The 18161-nt window shown below is 44.4% G+C and overlaps 1 protein-coding gene across 5 annotated transcripts in view; it reads right to left on the bottom strand.

Annotated features, from left to right (window-relative positions):
- The window catches only part of ASMTL (acetylserotonin O-methyltransferase like), a 1454724-nt gene that overhangs the window by 503937 nt on the left and 932626 nt on the right, over positions 1 to 18161 (bottom strand). The window lies entirely within an intron of this gene.

Consider the following 18161-nt stretch of genomic DNA (forward strand, 5'->3'; position numbering starts at 1 on the left):
CTTCAATTCAAAAGGGGCCTCTAGTCAGAACAAACACGCAACCACCACACAAATTTTCCACAAAAAATAACCACTCATACACAAAAGTACGATATAGCTGTTAAAACAGCTTTTTGTTGAAGAATTAGGAAATTCCTGACAGAAAAAGTTAGTGAAAAACACTACTTAGCTCAGCCAGCTCGAGACCACGTCTTTGCTAGTTAGCGGCAAACGAGATCTGGGGGACTGGTAGTGGTGCATCCTGGGATATAGTAAGCTCAGCCAATAAGAGACTTCGCTCTTTGGCATAAGCGTGCCGAGTCGGAGCCGAGGGATCGGCTCCGAACCCATCAGTCAGAATGTAGGCGAGATAGGATCACATAACATCAAATGTTATAGCAGTGAACTATGCATCTGTGAATTAATTGGTTCAGCAAAAATCATACCTATGGACACATGTTAAGATGAAGTATTTAGGTGTACAGACTACAAAAGATTATTTTATAGCAGCTAAAGACATATGGGAAGAGACCAAACAGAAGACAATAAGAAATTAAGAAGCTAGAAGCTTTTCATTATGGATAGTAAGATACAAAAAGGAAATGGTTTTTAATTCATTTAATCTTATATACAGCTGAGGTATATTTTTATCAACCAGAGGAGAAGTTGTGGATAACAACTAATAAAGAGCAGAATTAATTTATTTGGTAAACAAAGAGGGCAAGATTTAAGTGGGACAAGTCAATTCTCCACATAGAATAAGGTGGCTTAGGATTACCTGATTTGAAGGGGTACTATAAAAGCCTGACAGTTGAGGTTCATTAAATCAAAGTGAAAAAAGATTATGAAACATAGAAAGAGACTGGGACATAAACAGAGGCTAGGATTGTGGATGCATGTTCTTAAGGACAGTTGTAACAATTATATAGAATATTACTTTCATAAAGTAGCAAAAAAGTATTCTAAGATCTAAGCTAGGTTAGGAATGTAGAAAGAAATTTTCCCAACAGGAATGTCTGCAACAAGAGTATAGAAAACAGGCTAGATAAGTGTGGAATCTACTAAAAGGGATTATCAAAGGAACCAACATACTGGGAGGAAATATACTGAAAGAGAAAGGTAAGAAGTGGGATGAGGCTCATCAGGAGTTTGGATGGCAGGTTAAAGATTACCTTCCCTATCACACACTGATAGAGGACAGCCAAAGAAAAGGAAAAGGTCAGCTCTGGCGAGTTTTTAGTTATGTCTAGAACAGAGGTTGCAGTTATAGAAAGGATAATTAAGACAACTTATAAAATACTGCATGATGAGAATCAACCAGTGGAGGTTAGAAAAGATTAAGAAAACAGAACAGAAAGGCAATTTACACAGGAAAAATGTGAAGAAATCTGCAGGGCTCCCACATATCTAATAAAGGGCAGAAGGTTTAAGATTTTTGCACAGAGGTATATGCACAAATGTTGGACATGTGACACGGAAGACAAAGGTAACTGGGAACATGTTTTTGGAATGCAATGAGTTGGCAGATTTTAAAAATTCCCTACAAAGTACCTAGAGGGAACTGCTGGGAAAACAAATGGTAGTAACTAAGGAAATGACTCTTTTGAGCTTAGGTATATAATCTTGAAATGCAGAAACATAGTTAGGCCTCACTAAATTTAATGCTATTGACAGCCAAAAAAAAAAAAAAAAAAAAAAACTACTAGAAAATGGAAATAAACAAGTTATGTACTTACCATAACGTTCCATGTGAGTTGTTCATCTCACCTTCATTCTTACAAATGGGTTCGGAGCCAATCCCTCGCCACTGAGTCGGCTGCTTTCACAGGCTTGAGGTTTTCAAGTAGTTCAATGCCAATTCCCTATCCCATGATGCTCTCTGCCTCACCTCAGATCTAATTTGCTGATTCCAATATATACAACATAAGTAATACTCCAGCCGGAGTAAGAAATCCTATACAAAGACCCACCAGACCCCAAATCTCTTAATTGTTCTTCGAGAAGCCAGGAGGGCGTAGGCAGGAGTGAATGTAAGAATGAAGGTGAGATGAACAACTCACATGGAACATTATGGTAAGTACATAACTTCTTTATGTGAAGTTGCTCAATCTCGCCATTCATTCTTACAAATGGGTAGCGTCCCAAGCACCACTTATCCTGGGTGGCTCATGGGAGTATATTCCTGAGGACAGTGGAACCAAAGGAAGCCCTGTCCCTGCAAGCCTTATCTACTTTGTAATACGTAATGAAGGTATGTGGCTTTGACCAAGTGGCAGCTGCACATATTGTGTCTAACGGCAGTCTAGCCATGTAAGCTGAAGAAGCAGAAACAGCCCTTGTGGACTGTGCCTTCACTTTATGTTCTAGCGGTTGACACACGAAAGAATATGTGAATTTTATAGAATCTGTTAACCATTTGGAAAGAGTGACTTTTGACACCGGTTGCCCTTTCTTGGTATCGGAATGAGAGACAAAAAGTTGTTCTGATTTTCTAAATTCTTTGGTTCTGGCTAAATAAAATCTCAGCTGTCTGTGTACATCAAGTTTATGCAACATATACTACAACTTGTTGGAATGGTTACTGAAGAAAGTTGGAAGTTCAATTGTTTGATTTAAATTAGCCTCTGAACAAACTTTTGGAAGGAAGGATGGATTAGTCCAGAGCGACACTCTGTCAGGGTGAAAAATCAAGTATGGAGGTTTAATAGATAAAGCCTGTAGTTCAGACACCCTGCATGCTGATGTAATTGCCACCAAGAAAATGGTTTTCCAAGACAAGAATTTTAGTTGGCAGGAAGATGCAGGTTCAAATGGAGGAAGAATAATCATAGCTACAACAAAGCTCAGGTTCCAGGGAGTGAAAGGTTTTTTTAACTCGTGGTCTAAGATGTATGGTTCCTTTTAAGAAGGCTCTACATAACCTGTGAGACATGAGATTTGTGCCTTCCAATCCAAGGTGAAAATTTGAAATTGCAGCCAATTGAACACGTATGGTAGCTGTGGCAGCACCTTCATTAAAAAGTTTAGTCAAGAACTCTAATATGCTAGCAATTGGGGTGATGTATGGGTCAATATTATTTTGAGAAACCCACAAAGTGAACTGCTTCCACTTGCTGACGTTTAACTTTCTAGTTGAAGCCTTGTGTGAAGATACAAGGATATGCTGCACTTCCGAGGAAAGATTGTGGGATCTGGCTATGTTGGAAATCAGAGCAGCCAAGCTGTCAATTTGAGGGAGTGAAATGAAGGATGAAGAGCCCTTGACGAATGTGTCAGCAGATCTGGAACCGGGTCCAGAATCCAAGGTTCCTTTAGTTGGTAGAGTCAAAGGAAAGGGAACCAGATATGTCGAGGCCAATAAGGGGTTATAAGAATTGCAGTCCTTCCCAAGTCTTTGGGTTTCTACAGAAATTCTGGAATCAGGAGAATGGGTGGAAATGCATATAGAAGTCCCAGGGGCCAAATGTGGACAAGAGAATCCCTTAGGTTTTCCCCTGGTGGGGGATTCAGGGCAAAGTAGCTTCTGCATTTGGCATTCATGGGGGATGCAAACAGGTCACAGCAAAGCTGGCCCCATCTGGGGAAAATCCTTTCTGCTACCTCGTTTTTGAGGGATCACTCATGTGGCATCAGAATAGCTCTGCTTAGTTTGTCCGCAATCATGTTGGATTTCCCTGGGATGTGCGTCGCTATCAGAAAGTGCCCGGTGAATACAGCCCACTGCCAGACTCTGAGGGCCTCTCGACATAGGGGATAAGACTTGGTCCCCCCTTGCTTGTTGATATACCAGACCACTGACATGTTGTCAATCTGAACTGCAATCGTTCCCAGAGGAAGAGAGTCTTGGAAGTACTGCAACGCCAAAAGTAATGCTCTCATCTCCAGGACACTGACGTGCAATTGTGACTCTGTCTCTGACCAGGAGCCTTGAGCTGTTCTTCAGTGAAAAAGCCCCCCCCCCCATCAGAGAAGCATCCGTGGTCACCATGGCTGATGGCAGGGGAAGAACAAATGGGCGACCTACTGTTACATGGTGGCTGGTCAACCACCACTGTAGATCCTTTTTGCATAAATCTGTAATGATTATCAAGAATGACATCGGAATTTGTTGGTAAGACCACTGGGTGAAGAGTAACCATTGAAGTATTCTCATGTGCAAGCGCCTTAGAGGAACTGCTATGTGAGTTGCTGCCATACTACCTTGCAGTTTTAAAACTTGAGAGGCTGGTATTTTGTTTTGTGCCAGAATGTCTGATGCCTGTTGTCGAAGTGCGACTATTCTTTCCAGAGGCAGTTTTACCATGGCAGCGGTGGTGTCTAAATCTGCTCTGATAAAGGAAATAGTCTGCGATGGTGACAACACAGACTTCTCAAAATTTATAGTAATTCCTAACTGGGAACATAGTTTTAGAGTGAGGTCCCTGGATTGAACTAGGTGATGACTGGTGGTGGCGGTGAACAGCCAGTCATCCAGGTATGGAAACACTCTGAATCCTAGATGCCTCAGGTGAGCTGTAACCACTGCCAAGCATTTGGTAAACACTCTGGGGGCTGTTGTGAGACCAAAGGGGAGTGCTCGGAACTGATAATGACTGGCTCCCAGCCAGAAACGCAGGTGATCTCTGGACTGTCTGGCCATTTTGATATGATAGTACGCATCCTTGAGATCTATAGAATACATCCAATCGCCCGTTCCTGAAACGGAAGAATCGACTGAAGCATGACCATCCGGAAAGTACAGTTTTGTACCTACCATAAATGTAGATGTTCGAGGATTCCATTGCTGCAGTCCTTACTATTGGGTATAGTCCGCATCCAGTCGGCCCGAATACCAGAGTATAAGGCTGACGTCGGTCAGGGCGCATTAGACTGACGTCAGTACGTCAGGGTACTAATGCGCATGACCGGCGTCATATCCTCAGTCTTTTCTTGCCCCAGATGTCAGAAGACCCTAAAAAGACAAGGCCCAAAATACCTGCACCAAAACATGAACAATATATACAAAAATATAAGCAGGTAAACTCACCTACACAACCACCCCTAAACACAGGGGGGAAGGAGGGAGGGTAAATTGGACTGCAGCAATGGAATCCTCGAACATCTACATTTATGGTAGGTACAAAACTGTACTATGTTCTTCGTCTTCCATTGCTGCAGTCCTTACTATTGGGTAGAATCCCAAAGCAGAGGTAAGGGAGGCTGGCAAATCATAAAGAAGCAGGAGCTGACAACATGCCTTGCAAAACAGCAGTGGCAAAACCAGCCCTAGACTTAGAGTAGATAGGAAGGTGATAATGCTTAGAGAAAGTATGCACTGAACTCCAAGTAGCTGCTTCCAAAATATCCTTAGTTGCCACCCCTCGTAGAAATGCTGTTGAAGTGGCAGTAGCCCTAGTGGAATGAGGCCGGATCCCAGCAGGAATCTCCTTGCCATGATGGGAATAACAAAATGCAATGCAAAAGCCAATCCACCTAGAAATAGTTTGTTTTGACACAGGCTTGCCCTGGGAACTCAAAGCAAAAGAAACAAACAACTGCTGAGACTGCCTAAAATCCTTAGTCCTGCTTAAGTAATAACGCAATTGCCTGTGTACATCTAAAGTATGCAAAATCTTTTCCCCTTTATTTTGGGGGTCTGCATAAAAAGTAGGCAAATGAATAGTTTGGTTTAAAGCCACACTAGAAACCACTTTAGGCATAAAGGAAGGATTAGTACGTAATGATACCCTATCCTTATGGAAAATCAAAAAGGGCTCGACTGCCATAAGGGCCTGCAATTCAGACACCCGTCTTGCAGAAGTAATAGCCAACAAAAAAGCAGTCTTCCATGACAAATATTTCAATTCAGCAGTAGCCGCAGGCTCAAAAGGTTGTAGAGTAAGTTTTTCCAACACAAAATTGAGATCCCAAGCAGGAGTAGGAGCTCTACGTGGGGGTCTTATATTTCTTGCCCCTCTAAGAAACTGCTTGAACAAAGGATGCGAAAACAATGGTGGGTCACAATCATAGTGAGCTGAGATTGCTGCAGCATGAATCTTAATGGAAGAGAAGGACAGACCCTTGTCCAGTAACTCAGTAAGATATTGAAGAGCCATACTCAAATTAGGCTCAGAAATCTCCAAATTCTTTGCTTTACTCCAAGATAAAAATCTCTTCCATTTAGCTGCGTACACTTTCCTTGTACTAGGTCTTCTAGCTTCCATAATCACATTTAAAACTTGTTGAGGAAGTTGAGACCTGCTGTGTTTTAACACAGAATATGCCAGGCTGTCAGATGAAGAGAGTGAAGCTTGACATGGAGCAGATAACCGTCCTGCTGGTATAACAGATGTGGAATCAAAGGGAAAGGCCATGGAGGCTTCTTTACCAGACTCCGTAGTAGAGGGTACCAGTGTTGCCGAGGCCAATCTGGAGCTATCAAAATCATCCTTGGCCTGTCCTGTCTGACCTTTAACAGTACCTTTGGAAGAAGAGGCAGAGGTGGAAAGGCATACACATGAAGGTTCGTCCAACTGAAAGACAGAGCATCCACTTTCCAAGCTGTGTGATGAAACCCCTTTGTGCAAAACTGTGGCAGCTGGTGGTTTAGTGGAGAAGCGAACAGATCTATGTCTGGAGTTCCCCTGACACTGTCAATTTCTGAAATACATGAAGATCCAGTTTCCACTTGTGGGGATCCATGATTTGTCTGCTTAACACATCTGCTAAGGAGTGCTGTGCTCCTGGCAGAAACCTTGCCTGAAGAGTTAGGTGCAAGCGTAGCGCAGTCTCCCATAAAATCATTGCTTGCCTGCATAGAGGATAAGAATGTGTTCCCCCTTGTTTGTTGAAGTACCACATGACAGTTGTGTTGTCTGTTAGAATCAACACCTGCCCTGGAAGAAGTAACTCCTTGAAAGCCAGTAATGCGAACTGGACTGCTAACATCTCCTTCATGTTGATATGAAGATGCTGTAGTCTGGCAGGCCACTTGTCTTGTATCCATTTTCCATTTAGATGAGCTCCTCAAGCAATGTCCGAGGCATCTGTCAGTAAAATCTGACTCGCCTCTGGCTGGGTCACAGAGAGTCCCTTGTATAGGTGACATTCCTGAGCCCACCACAAAAATTCTCTTTGAAGGCAAGGTATTATTTGAATGACAGTGTCTAAATCCTGGCAGTGCTGTGTCCATACATTTTTGAGATACCATTGTAACTTCCTCATATGCAGTTTGGCATTGGGAAGCACCAGAATACAAGATGCCATGAACCCTAATGCTTGAAGGACTGTCTTTGCAGTCAGCACGGACTGATGAGATAGTTGATGGAAGTAAAGTGATAGACTCTTTTGTTTGTCCGGGGTTAAAAAGGCCAACTGGGCTGCTGTATGCAGTCTCACACCCAGAAAGCACATGTCTTGAGAGGGTACTAGACTGGACTTTATTTCGTTCACAGAATACCCTAGGCATCTTAGCACTGCTATAACATATTCCAGATGCTGTAGAAGGTCTTCCTTTTCTTGAGGCAGAATCAGGCAGTTGTCTAAATAAGGATAGATTTGAAGTCCTTGTAGCCTGAAGTAAGCTATCACTGGAGCCAGAACCGTTGTGAATACTCTGGGCGCAGTAGATAAGCCAAAGGGCAATGCAGAGAACTGATAATGAGAATCTCCAGCTCGAAACCGCAGATACTTCCTGTAACTTAGCCTGATAGGCACATGAAGGTAAGCTTCCTTGAGATCTAAAGCTACCATCCAGTGATCTTTGCCCAGCAGGGGTAAAAGCTGTTGTAACGTCAACATCTTGAACTTGGGAATGTCCAGATAAGTGTTGAGGAGAGATAAATCCAAAATTGGTCTCCACGTGTACCCCTTCTGTGGTACTAGGAACATGCGAGAATAAAATCCTAGGCCCCTTTCTGATACAGGGACTGGCTGAATGGCCCCCATTTGGAGTAACTGAGAAACTTGCTTGTGAGCCTCTTTTCTTTGTGGAGGAGGAACGTCTGGCATGCCTGTGAAAGTGGGCATTGTATGGAAATAAAATCTGTAACCGTGGTGAATGATGTCCAACACCCATCTGTCTTGAGTAATTAAATCCCAATTTTCTTTGAAAAGAGACAGTCGTCCTTCCAAAGGAGCTGCCAGACGAGAATCTACTGGCAGCTGAAAAGGCAGGTCATTGGGTCTGTTTACGAAAGGACTGACTCCTGCCCTCACCAGAAGTCTGAGCAGGTGAACTCCTGTTCTAGGCCTAAAGAACCTTGGGCCCTGCCCCTACCACGCCTAGACCTACCCCTAGACTGGGAATCATAAGCAGGATATGTCCACCCCTTAGCAGGCCAATTTCTACTAAACTTCAAGGCTGTACCTGCAAAAATCTTTAACAGTTTGCATAGACTTAGCTTTGTCCTCCATTTTCTTTAAAACTGCTTCCACAGGTGAACCAAACAACACATCAGACTGTAAAGGAGCATCCAAAATCCTTGTCTTAACATGCTCAGCCAAATTTTGATCCCTCAACCAGGCATGCCTGCGAAGAACAGAACTAGTGGCAGCCACCCTCGAGGAGGCCTGCACAGCATCAAAACCACATTGCAAAGAATGCTTGCCCACTTGTTCAGACACATAAACCAAATCTAGCAATTCTTTACAATCAATACCTTCCGCCAAAGCATCCACCTTAGATTTTAATTGTGAAAGGAGATAATTTTGATATTTCAGCATGTGAAACTGACAATTCAATGCTCTCATGGCTAGAGTGGAAGAAGTATACACTTTCTTACCCCACCTATCTAACGCCCTTGCCTCTTTGTCAGTGGGAACAGGATTTTTAACCACAGAGGCTTTAACACCTTTAGGCCCCTGAGAAACAGTTTCTGGGTCCGCCCTAAGACTCTTAAACAAATACTTATGAGCTTCGGGCACCCTATAGTACCTATCAGGTTTAACAGGAGCAGGAGGCAAGGAATCAGGGTTCAGGGAAGCCTCTGCAAAACATCTTCCACCACAGTCAACACAGGAGGTATAGCTAAGGGCCTATGCTGGGGTAAAAACAAGAATTCCCTAAGCCTCTTCCTGGAATCAGAGTAATCCTGGCCTTCCCATTTAAAGTGATCCCTCATGGAATGCAGAGTCTCTGAAAATGAAAAATCCTCAGGAGGAGAAGCCGAAGGAGTGGCATCATCCACATCAGAATCAGAATAATGAGGATACTCCTGCAAATCTTCCGCAGAAGACTCAGAAGCCCCTGAACCCTGTTCAAAACTGTCAAACTCTGGTTCCACCCTAGGCCTCTTATCAGGAGGGCCCATAGAACCTCTAATCATAGTAATCAAATCTTCTGCCATTTTAAGCATATGTTTCTTGGGTACAGAACCCGAAAGGCTAGGAGAAGCCCCTACTGAAACTGAACTTGGCCTTCCTCTAAAAGAAGTTTTGGCAACAGAAGGAGAGGCTCTAAGTACATTGGGAAGAGAGGGAAGAATAGTTACCTGAGAAGCCCCCTCAGCCTGGCCTGCCTCCTGAGAGGGCACATCCTGTAACAGTAAAGTTTCTGCCTGAGACTCCATAGAAACTCCTGGCAAAACCTCTGGCTCCACTGAGCCTCCTAAAGAACCGACGTCCGGGACTGCCGGTTCATCAACCCTAGGTTTCGCTGTTTTGTCCTTACGCTTCTTGGACGAAGCGGGCGTCGGAGCATCCGACGGCATTTTATAATTGCAACGCTTCCCAAACACTAATCTGGCACAGTCTAACCTCCTCTTAATAGTGCGTTTGTTAAACCTAGCACAAGAGCGGCAACCAACAACGTCGTGCTCAGGCCCTAAACAAGGTATACACAATGTATGGTAATCCCTATGAGGTATCTGTTTCCCACAAGAAATACAGTTATTCACTTTTTCTGACATCCGGTTAAATACTGAGGCAAGAAAAAACCAAAATGTTCCCCAACGGGGTACTTAGCCAACTCTGATTCGGTCTGAAACTCCGGTTTCGGAAATATTTCAGAACGCCAACCTGCACTCGCAAAACTGCTTCTGCATCGGACAACGCGGCAAAAAAGACTGAGGATATGACGCCGGTCATGCGCATTAGTACCCTGACGTACTGACGTCAGTCTAATGCGCCCTGACCGACGTCAGCCTTATACTCTGGTATTCGGGCCGACTGGATGCGGACTATACCCAATAGTAAGGACTGCAGCAATGGAAGACGAAGAACATCTTCTCTTTCTTTACAAAACTATTGAGTTTGCTGAGGTCCAAGATGGGCTTCCAGTCCCCTGTTTTCTTTGGAACTAAAAAAGAATCTTGAGTAGGTTCCGGATCCTATCTGGTCTGCTGGGACTGGCTAGATGACTCTCTTTTCTAGCAACCTTTGAATCTCTATGATTGCTTGATCCCTGAGACTGGGTGGAACGCCTGGAATTTTCTTTCGTACAGAGGGTGGTTCTGTGAAAGAGATGACATATCCTCTGGAAATAATGCTTTGTACCCAAGAGTCTTTTGTAATTTGTAGCCAGCTGTCTGGATACAAAGACAAGCGACCCCCAACTGCCTCCAGAGTAGGACAGTCAGGCCTCCTTTCAGGAGCGCTGGTAGGGCTTGCCAAAGAACTGATCCCTGTCGCCCTGGTTTTGCGGACCCCCCTCTGCCACCTGGGTGGCGTCTTCCATTATTGCCCCCTCCTCTGCCCCTGGAGGGGGATTCACTGTTTGTGTTCTGAAAGGCTCCTTGGGACATGCAAAACCACATTTTTCCTCCCTTTTGCCCTTTGGGGTAAGGTCTAGTAGGGGTGGAAAACTGGACTCCTATGGCATAGTCTTTCCATCTTGTTCACACCTAGTGAGGGTCTCCTTGACTTTAGGCCCGAAAAGGGATGAGCCATCAAATGGGGTATTAACAAAGAAGACTTGAAGGCTTCCGCAAAGGAGCATAAACGCATCCAGGAATGTCTCCGAAGAGTTATTCCTGAACCCGCTGCCCGACTCGTGCCATCAGCTGCATAAGAAATGAGACGCATGGATGAGTTAACTACAGAATTAAGGGTATTGAGCTGGGATGTCACCTTATCAGGAACGTCCTCAGCTGTAGTACTCTGTAGAGTACCTTCAAGCTCTTTAAGGAGATCACTTTGAAGTCTGGTAAAGTGTGTCAAATAGTTGAGAGATCGCATGGCAAAAGTCATTGAACTAAAAATGTGTTTCCCATACCTGTCCCTAATCCTGGAATCTCTATTAGGAGGATGGACAGTAGAAGAGGTTTCAGATATCTCTTTCTTGGTGGCCGCCATCACCACCATGGCATCAACCGGCACTCCTTTGGTAAGAAACATTTTGTCCTGTGGCAAGGTAATAAACTTGTTGGGCCTCTCAGGGGCATGTTCCACAGTATCAGGAGACTCCCACACCCTTCAAGCAACTAAATCCATTAATTCATCAAAGGGTGGAGTCACCCAGGAGGTGGAGGGTTGAGACTCAAAGGCCTTCAGAAGCACCGACTCATCATCAGTAGGGCTAACGGACTATTGCCACCCCTCTGTCTTAGGATCTCTAGGATATCAGCAAAAGAGATATCCTCCGAGGGGACTGTGGGGACCCTTCTGACTCCTCTAAGTCAGTGTCTGATGTGACAGACTCCTGCAGGGAGTCTAAATGCCTCCTCTTGCAAAGCTTCTTCCTGGGAACCTCATCTGGTGAGGTCTCAGTAGACCATGGGTCACCCAATGGGGCAACCTGAGGCTCTGGGTCTCGACGCTTTAAGGGGACCTGCGATGCAGAGGTAGAATGTGGCACTTTCAAGGATGAGGAAGTAGGCCCTGATGAAGTGGGTATCTTCAAAGACATAACTCTCCTCATGGCATCGAAAGCCCCACTGCTCTGATGTGAGGAAGCAGCTGGTTCCGAAGAAGATGGCAACTTTCCCGGCACGGAAACAGTGGGCAGTGAACCAGAGGAAGGAGCCGAGCTCATCCATGCTGAAGCTCTGAGCGGAAGGGTCGACCCATTAGTTCGACCCCCCTGGAGCCGACTGGAGAGTGTCGTCTCCCAGACTCCTCGAAAGGCATTGAAGTAGTCTGAGTTGATGGAGCCGATGGCATTGGAACAGGGCTCGACTCTGAGGGTTCCAGAATCATCAGTTCTACCTCCTCCGGCTCCGAAGGCCCTGCTCAGCTCGGAGGTGGAGCAGACACAGTAGGCAAGGATGTTTTCGGCTCTGAGACAGGTTGGGCCGGAGATAACGACAATTTGGCTAATGCCAGGTTCTGGAGGAGCCTCTGGACCACTCGGTCCACATCCATATCGGAGAGGCTCCTCGAAGAACGAATCGAAGGGATGGATGAAGTCACTGATTGTAAGATTGGTGATTTCAAAACTTTGGAGACCGGCTCCAAAAAACTTGCTCGGTTCCAAGGTCTGTGGAACCGGCGACCGCACCTTCTCAGCTGATTTAGGAGCAGAAGACTTCGGCTCCGAAGAAGCTTTCAAAGACTTAGATCCCTTGGAAGATTGCAAAGTCTGGACAGCCTTATCTTCCTGAAAATCAGGTTTCAATAAACCTCTTTCCACTAGCTTTCTCCTACATTCTAACAAGACCCTGCTGCTGAATGAGTGGCAAATGGAGCAGTCCTACTGAAGATGGACTGTACCCAGTCAGTATACACAACTCACATATAAATCAGTAATAGACATTTTTTGTCCGCACTTAGGGCATTTCTTAAACTCTGACTTCTGTCTGTCTTTCTCCTTATGATCAGCCATTATGGTGACAGGAATATATATATATATATATATATATATATATATATATATATATATATGTTTAACTGCCTAGACAAACAAACACAAGACAACACACTAGATTAATAATTAACAGTTGAACAGCTTTAACAACACTCTAAACCACACGCTAAGAAATTAACAGATAATCAGTTAACAGTTGGAGTTAAATACTCTAAAGGGATTAGGGACTAACTAAAAAACGGCCAAAGACAGGCCTAAGAGCAGCCGCTCTATAAACAAAGTTTTTCTGAGAGAAAATAAAAGAAAGAAAAGGACTAAATACTCGTCTATGGATAAACTAGGAAAAAACACTCTTCTTGTAAAAATCTAATAGAAATATACAGAATAATTCTAGAAAAGATAAATATACTGGCCCGAGCTACACTCTCGACCTCCGATCTGTTGCAGTGGCAACCTAGATCTGGGATGAGGCAGACAGCATCATGGGATATGGACTTGGCCTCGAACTACTCGAAAACCTCGAGCTTGTGAAAGCGGCCAACTCAGAGCAGAGGGATCGGCTCTGAACCCATTTGTAAGAATGAACGGCAAGATTGAACAACTTGACATCAAAAGTTACACCAGCTGTAACGGACGTTTTGTAATATGGTAAAGAATATAAAAGAATTGCAGTTGGGATCTTTACAAAAGGGAAGAAAACATTTTTAAGAAGTAAATGGAATTTGTGGAAACTATACATGCAGAATAATGCCCCAAAAGAGGAGTGAAGCTTAAAGGAAGGCCTAGAATTCAACAAATTATGTAATATTGGAATGAATGAAAATTATTAAAAAGAAAACATATGTATACTGGAATATTCTATAATACAAACTTTTATTATGGCTTGTTTCCTTTTCTATTAATGTATGTGAATCCATAATGCAATTTAAAATGCAATGATGAATGAAGAACGTGTCTACAAAATATATTAAAAAAGAAAGAGTGAGGATATTCTTAGAAGTTGTATGGCACTGTGACAGCTTGATTCTTCTTTAGTAGGAAATCCACCAGGTCTGGTGAAGGCTTGCTAAATGAAATCTTCCTTCAGAATGGAGTTCCATGAGGACAGTATTAGAACCTCCTTAAGACATGGCAGTTTCACCTGCACCATTAAAGGCAAACACATACAACCCTATCCACAACATCAGAAGTGTAAAATTAAAGCAAGCCATGTTGTAGCCTACTGCTGACACCATATAATGAGTTCTGATTACCTCCTTTTCAGGGTGGGTTAAAAAGCATTTCTAGCTACATGATCCACTAGGATGGAATGCAGCATGGAAGGTGGAACAATCAGCTGAAGAACTGGGCCAGAGGCCAGACCAAGGTAGATTTCATGAACCTCAATATTTCTTCAAAAGTGGGATCCATCTGGCAGAGATCTGTATGGAGTGGCAGTTACTATCTTTATCATAGATAAATGCATTCAGTTTCCAAAACTCCTCATAAAAGACAGAGGAGAGGGAACTCCCCCCAACCACTTCAACTCAAAATTGTGTATGCATGCACAGTGTGTGCATGTGGTAGAAAATAAGTGCCATGTATCTGGTAACAAGGCACTGATGTGCACGGATCTGCCTTCTACTGGCAGTGCAAGGACTTAAGAGGCTTGCATAGAACCTATGCTAGCATCACGTCATGTCCTCTAATGATGTGCAGCCTTGACAGCTGGGCCCAACAGACTTTAAACAACTGTCTGAAGTATATGGTCTGAACCTTGGGTCATAACACCTGCTGCTGCTGTGCTGTCTTTTTCGGCTTTTCCCGGTTAGGGGTCGCCACAGCGGAACTCCGGTCCGCTAATGATTGGTAGTTGATTTTTACGTACTGAATTACCAGCTCTGATGCACAACCTTCAACGAAGGTACACCCATTCACGCATGTCTCCACGCAGAAGACGCTCTAGCTGAGAATCGAACCGGACAGCATCTTACTGTGATGCGACAACACTACTGCAGACCATAACATTTAAATGACACTCCTGATTTTGAGTCAGCAAACTTGCTGGACCCAGAGGGAAGCCTGGCAAACACAGCTTTCAGTCAACAATGCTACAATAGCATTACAACCAATTAACTCAAATGGGTGTACACATGAATCAGAATCGTTTCTGGTGTGATCTGGGCAATCAACTGGTAGAGAGGTAGTTTTTACACCCTGGGATGTGCCCCATAAGGTGACTGCCAGAACAATTCTAAACCTACCACCCTAGAACACCAAAAAGGAAAAAAACTAAGGGTAATGCTGCTCAATGCCAGAAGTCTCAATCTCAAGATGCACGCACTCGAGGCCCTTCTCAATATGGAGAACATCGATGTCTGTGCTGTGACAGAAACCTGGTTCAAGGCTCCTGAGAGCACCCCAGCACTAACAGGTTTCACCTCATATCATGCGTTCCAGCCCCAAAATCCGGACAACACCAAGAAAGGAGGGGGGGTGTCCATATTCATAAAGGACACCCACACCTCAAGGTTGGTGGCAACGCACGATGCATCGGAGACCATCCAGGTGCAATTAACCATAGGCAAGACTGCTCTGCAATTTGTAGCATGTTACAGGCCACCCTCTCAAACTCAGGAACCTCACATGGCCTTCCTGAAAACATTGGAGGGGATAAATGTATCTCCAAACACCATCATACTAGGTGACTTCAACTACCCTAATATAGACTGGGAACACTACTCAAGCCCGAACACTCTAACCCAAAGATTCCTAGAGTTCATAAACTCAAATGCCATGGAACAACTACTCACCATCCCCACAAGAGGAGAAAACATACTTGATCTCATCATCACGAACATGGGATTAAAATGTTCAACACCGGAAGTATACCCCTCACTGGTGAGATCAGATCATAAACTAATCTCGCTGGAGGTCCTCATCCCGCCCCCACCTGAAACAAAAAAGACCACAGTGAAAAACTTCTCAAAAGCCGATTTCACACTTCTAAAAACTAGTGTGGTCTCCTTTAAGGCCCCTGAGCCAGTGGTAAACATTACTCAAACCGCTGAATCACTTACAAATGCCTTCTACCAGCACCTACAGGACTGCATGGATCAGGCAATCCCAAACAAAACTAAGACTCTCTGTACCAAAGGCAAGCGTCCAGTCTGGTGGACCCCAGCCATAAACAAGCTCTACAACCAAAGGAGGAAGCTACTACAAGATAGAGCAAAATCCTTGAAAGGTAAGACACCTTTGATCATTATAAGTAAAAAACTAAGAGCTCTCATAAAATCATCCAAGGCAAATTTTGAGAGAAAAATCGCCAAGGACTCTAAAGAGAAGCATAAGGCCTTCTTTAGCTATGTTACAAACCTAGGAGGAAACTCCCAGATATGCTCAGAATTAGTTCAAAATGATGTGAAAATTACTGAACCTACACACATTGCCAACATACTGGCTGACAGGTTCAGTGCAAACTTCTCCCTCCCTCCCCCCCAAAAGGAGAGATATCTATTCCAGAGGATTGTAGCCCCCCAAACATCTCCAACGCCCAGGTGAGAACTGCCCTCACTAAGGCAAAAAACACAGCATCCATGGGACCGGATGGTGTCCCCGGCTGTGTGCTTCACGAACTCAACGAGGAATTAAACCCACAGTTAGGACAGCTGTTTAATCTTAGCCTCACCTCAGGATACGTACCCAAGGAGTGGCGACGGCGACTGTGGTCCCACTTCATAAGGCGGTGCCTCCACAGACCCTGGAAATTACCGCCCCATTAGCTTGACAAGCCTTATCTGCAAAGCCATGGAGAGGATCATAATGGAACTCATAAATAAAGACATAGGGAACTTGCAGACTTTGGATCCAACCCAGTTTGGCTTTGTCAAAGGCAGATCCTGCCTCTTAAACTTGGTTGACTTTTTCGAGACAGTCACCAAGGCCATTGATGAGGGAAAGGCAGTCCATACAGCCTACCTCGACCTGGCAAAGGCCTTCACACAATACCCCACTCAGGTATCATCGAGAAACTCATCAGCTTGAATGTAAACCCATACATCACAAGATGGGTTGCAAACTGGCTAAGTGACAGAACCCACAGGGTCAGAGTTGCTGGAGCCATGTCAGACTCAAAGCCTGTCACAAGTGGTGTCCCACAGGGCTCAGTCCTGGGTCCACTCTTGTTCGGCATCTACTTTTCTGAAGTACAAGCAAACACAGGAGGGTTATGGCTGACAAAGTTTGCAGATGACTGCAAACTGGGCCATAGTCGAAAACACATCTGACACAGATATCCTCCAGAAGGGCCTCACAGAAACGGATAACTGGTGCCAGAGCCATGGCCTGAAGTTAAACGCCAAAAATGCATAGTCATACCCTTCGGGAAAAACAAGGTTACCCCTAGCTACCATATAGGTGGCAATCCACTGAGCACAGAAAAGTCATCAGGGATCTGGGGACCCAGGTTGACAGTAGCCTTTCGTTTGACACTCATGTTGCTAAAGTAGTTAGGAAAACCTTCTATATCGCCCACCTGATCATGAAGGGATTCACATCTAGATCAAGGGAGGTCATCGTCCCCCTGTACTCATCACTCATTAGACCTATGATTGAGTACAATGCCCCGTTCGGAATGCATCTGACCAGACACCTGCTGCAGCTTGAAAGGCCCCAAAAGTTCCTCACCAAAAGGATAAAGAGTCTCAAAAATATGTCTTATGCTGCCTGACTGAAAGAACTCCAGCTCTATTCAGTCTCATACCGCTTGCTCAGAGGTGACCTGTGCTTGACATATAAGGCCATGTCAAACCCAGATTTGATGAATATGCTTCACCTCAAAAAATCTAGATCCCTCAGAACCACAAGGGCGGGAGACTTAAACCTTGACACGGTTATAAATAGAATGTGCTGGAGGGACAGATTCATCACCCAGAGACTCCCTATGCTGTGGAACAAAATCCCGGTACATGTGAAGCAGAGCACCTCTCTGGTCTTGTTCAAGAGGAATCTTGACCAATGGATGGGAGATTGTAGATATACCCCAGGGATTACTTCAGTGTCACTGCTTGACAGAGGCACAGCAAAATTATAGGCATAGTTTTTATTCAAACTAAAGGGGTGGCGAAAGCCACATAACTATGGGCTAGGCTTATAAATGCCCTTGGGCAGATAGCCTAGTATGAACCTATGAACCTATGAACCTAATGAAACAATGGATGGATGCAAACCTGACTGACAACAGACTGAGGATGAGGAACGAGAAACACACAGAAACTGGAAGGCCATCTCAAGAACAGACACAGTGCAAAGAGGTAATGACCAGTGTCTTCCCCTCTGTTTCTTTAGCTTTTTGAAGCTGTTTCGGCAATGACTTGAGGCTAAGCATGGGACCATCCTAATGATCACCAATGAAATCACTTTAAACTGCAACATTTCCCTGGAAGGGATGCATGTCAGAAGCCTCTCCATCCTACTTCTG

This window comes from Protopterus annectens, chromosome 5.part0, assembly GCF_019279795.1.
Source record: "Protopterus annectens isolate FY-2018-M chromosome 5.part0, PAN1.0, whole genome shotgun sequence".
NCBI lineage: Eukaryota > Metazoa > Chordata > Ceratodontiformes > Protopteridae > Protopterus > Protopterus annectens.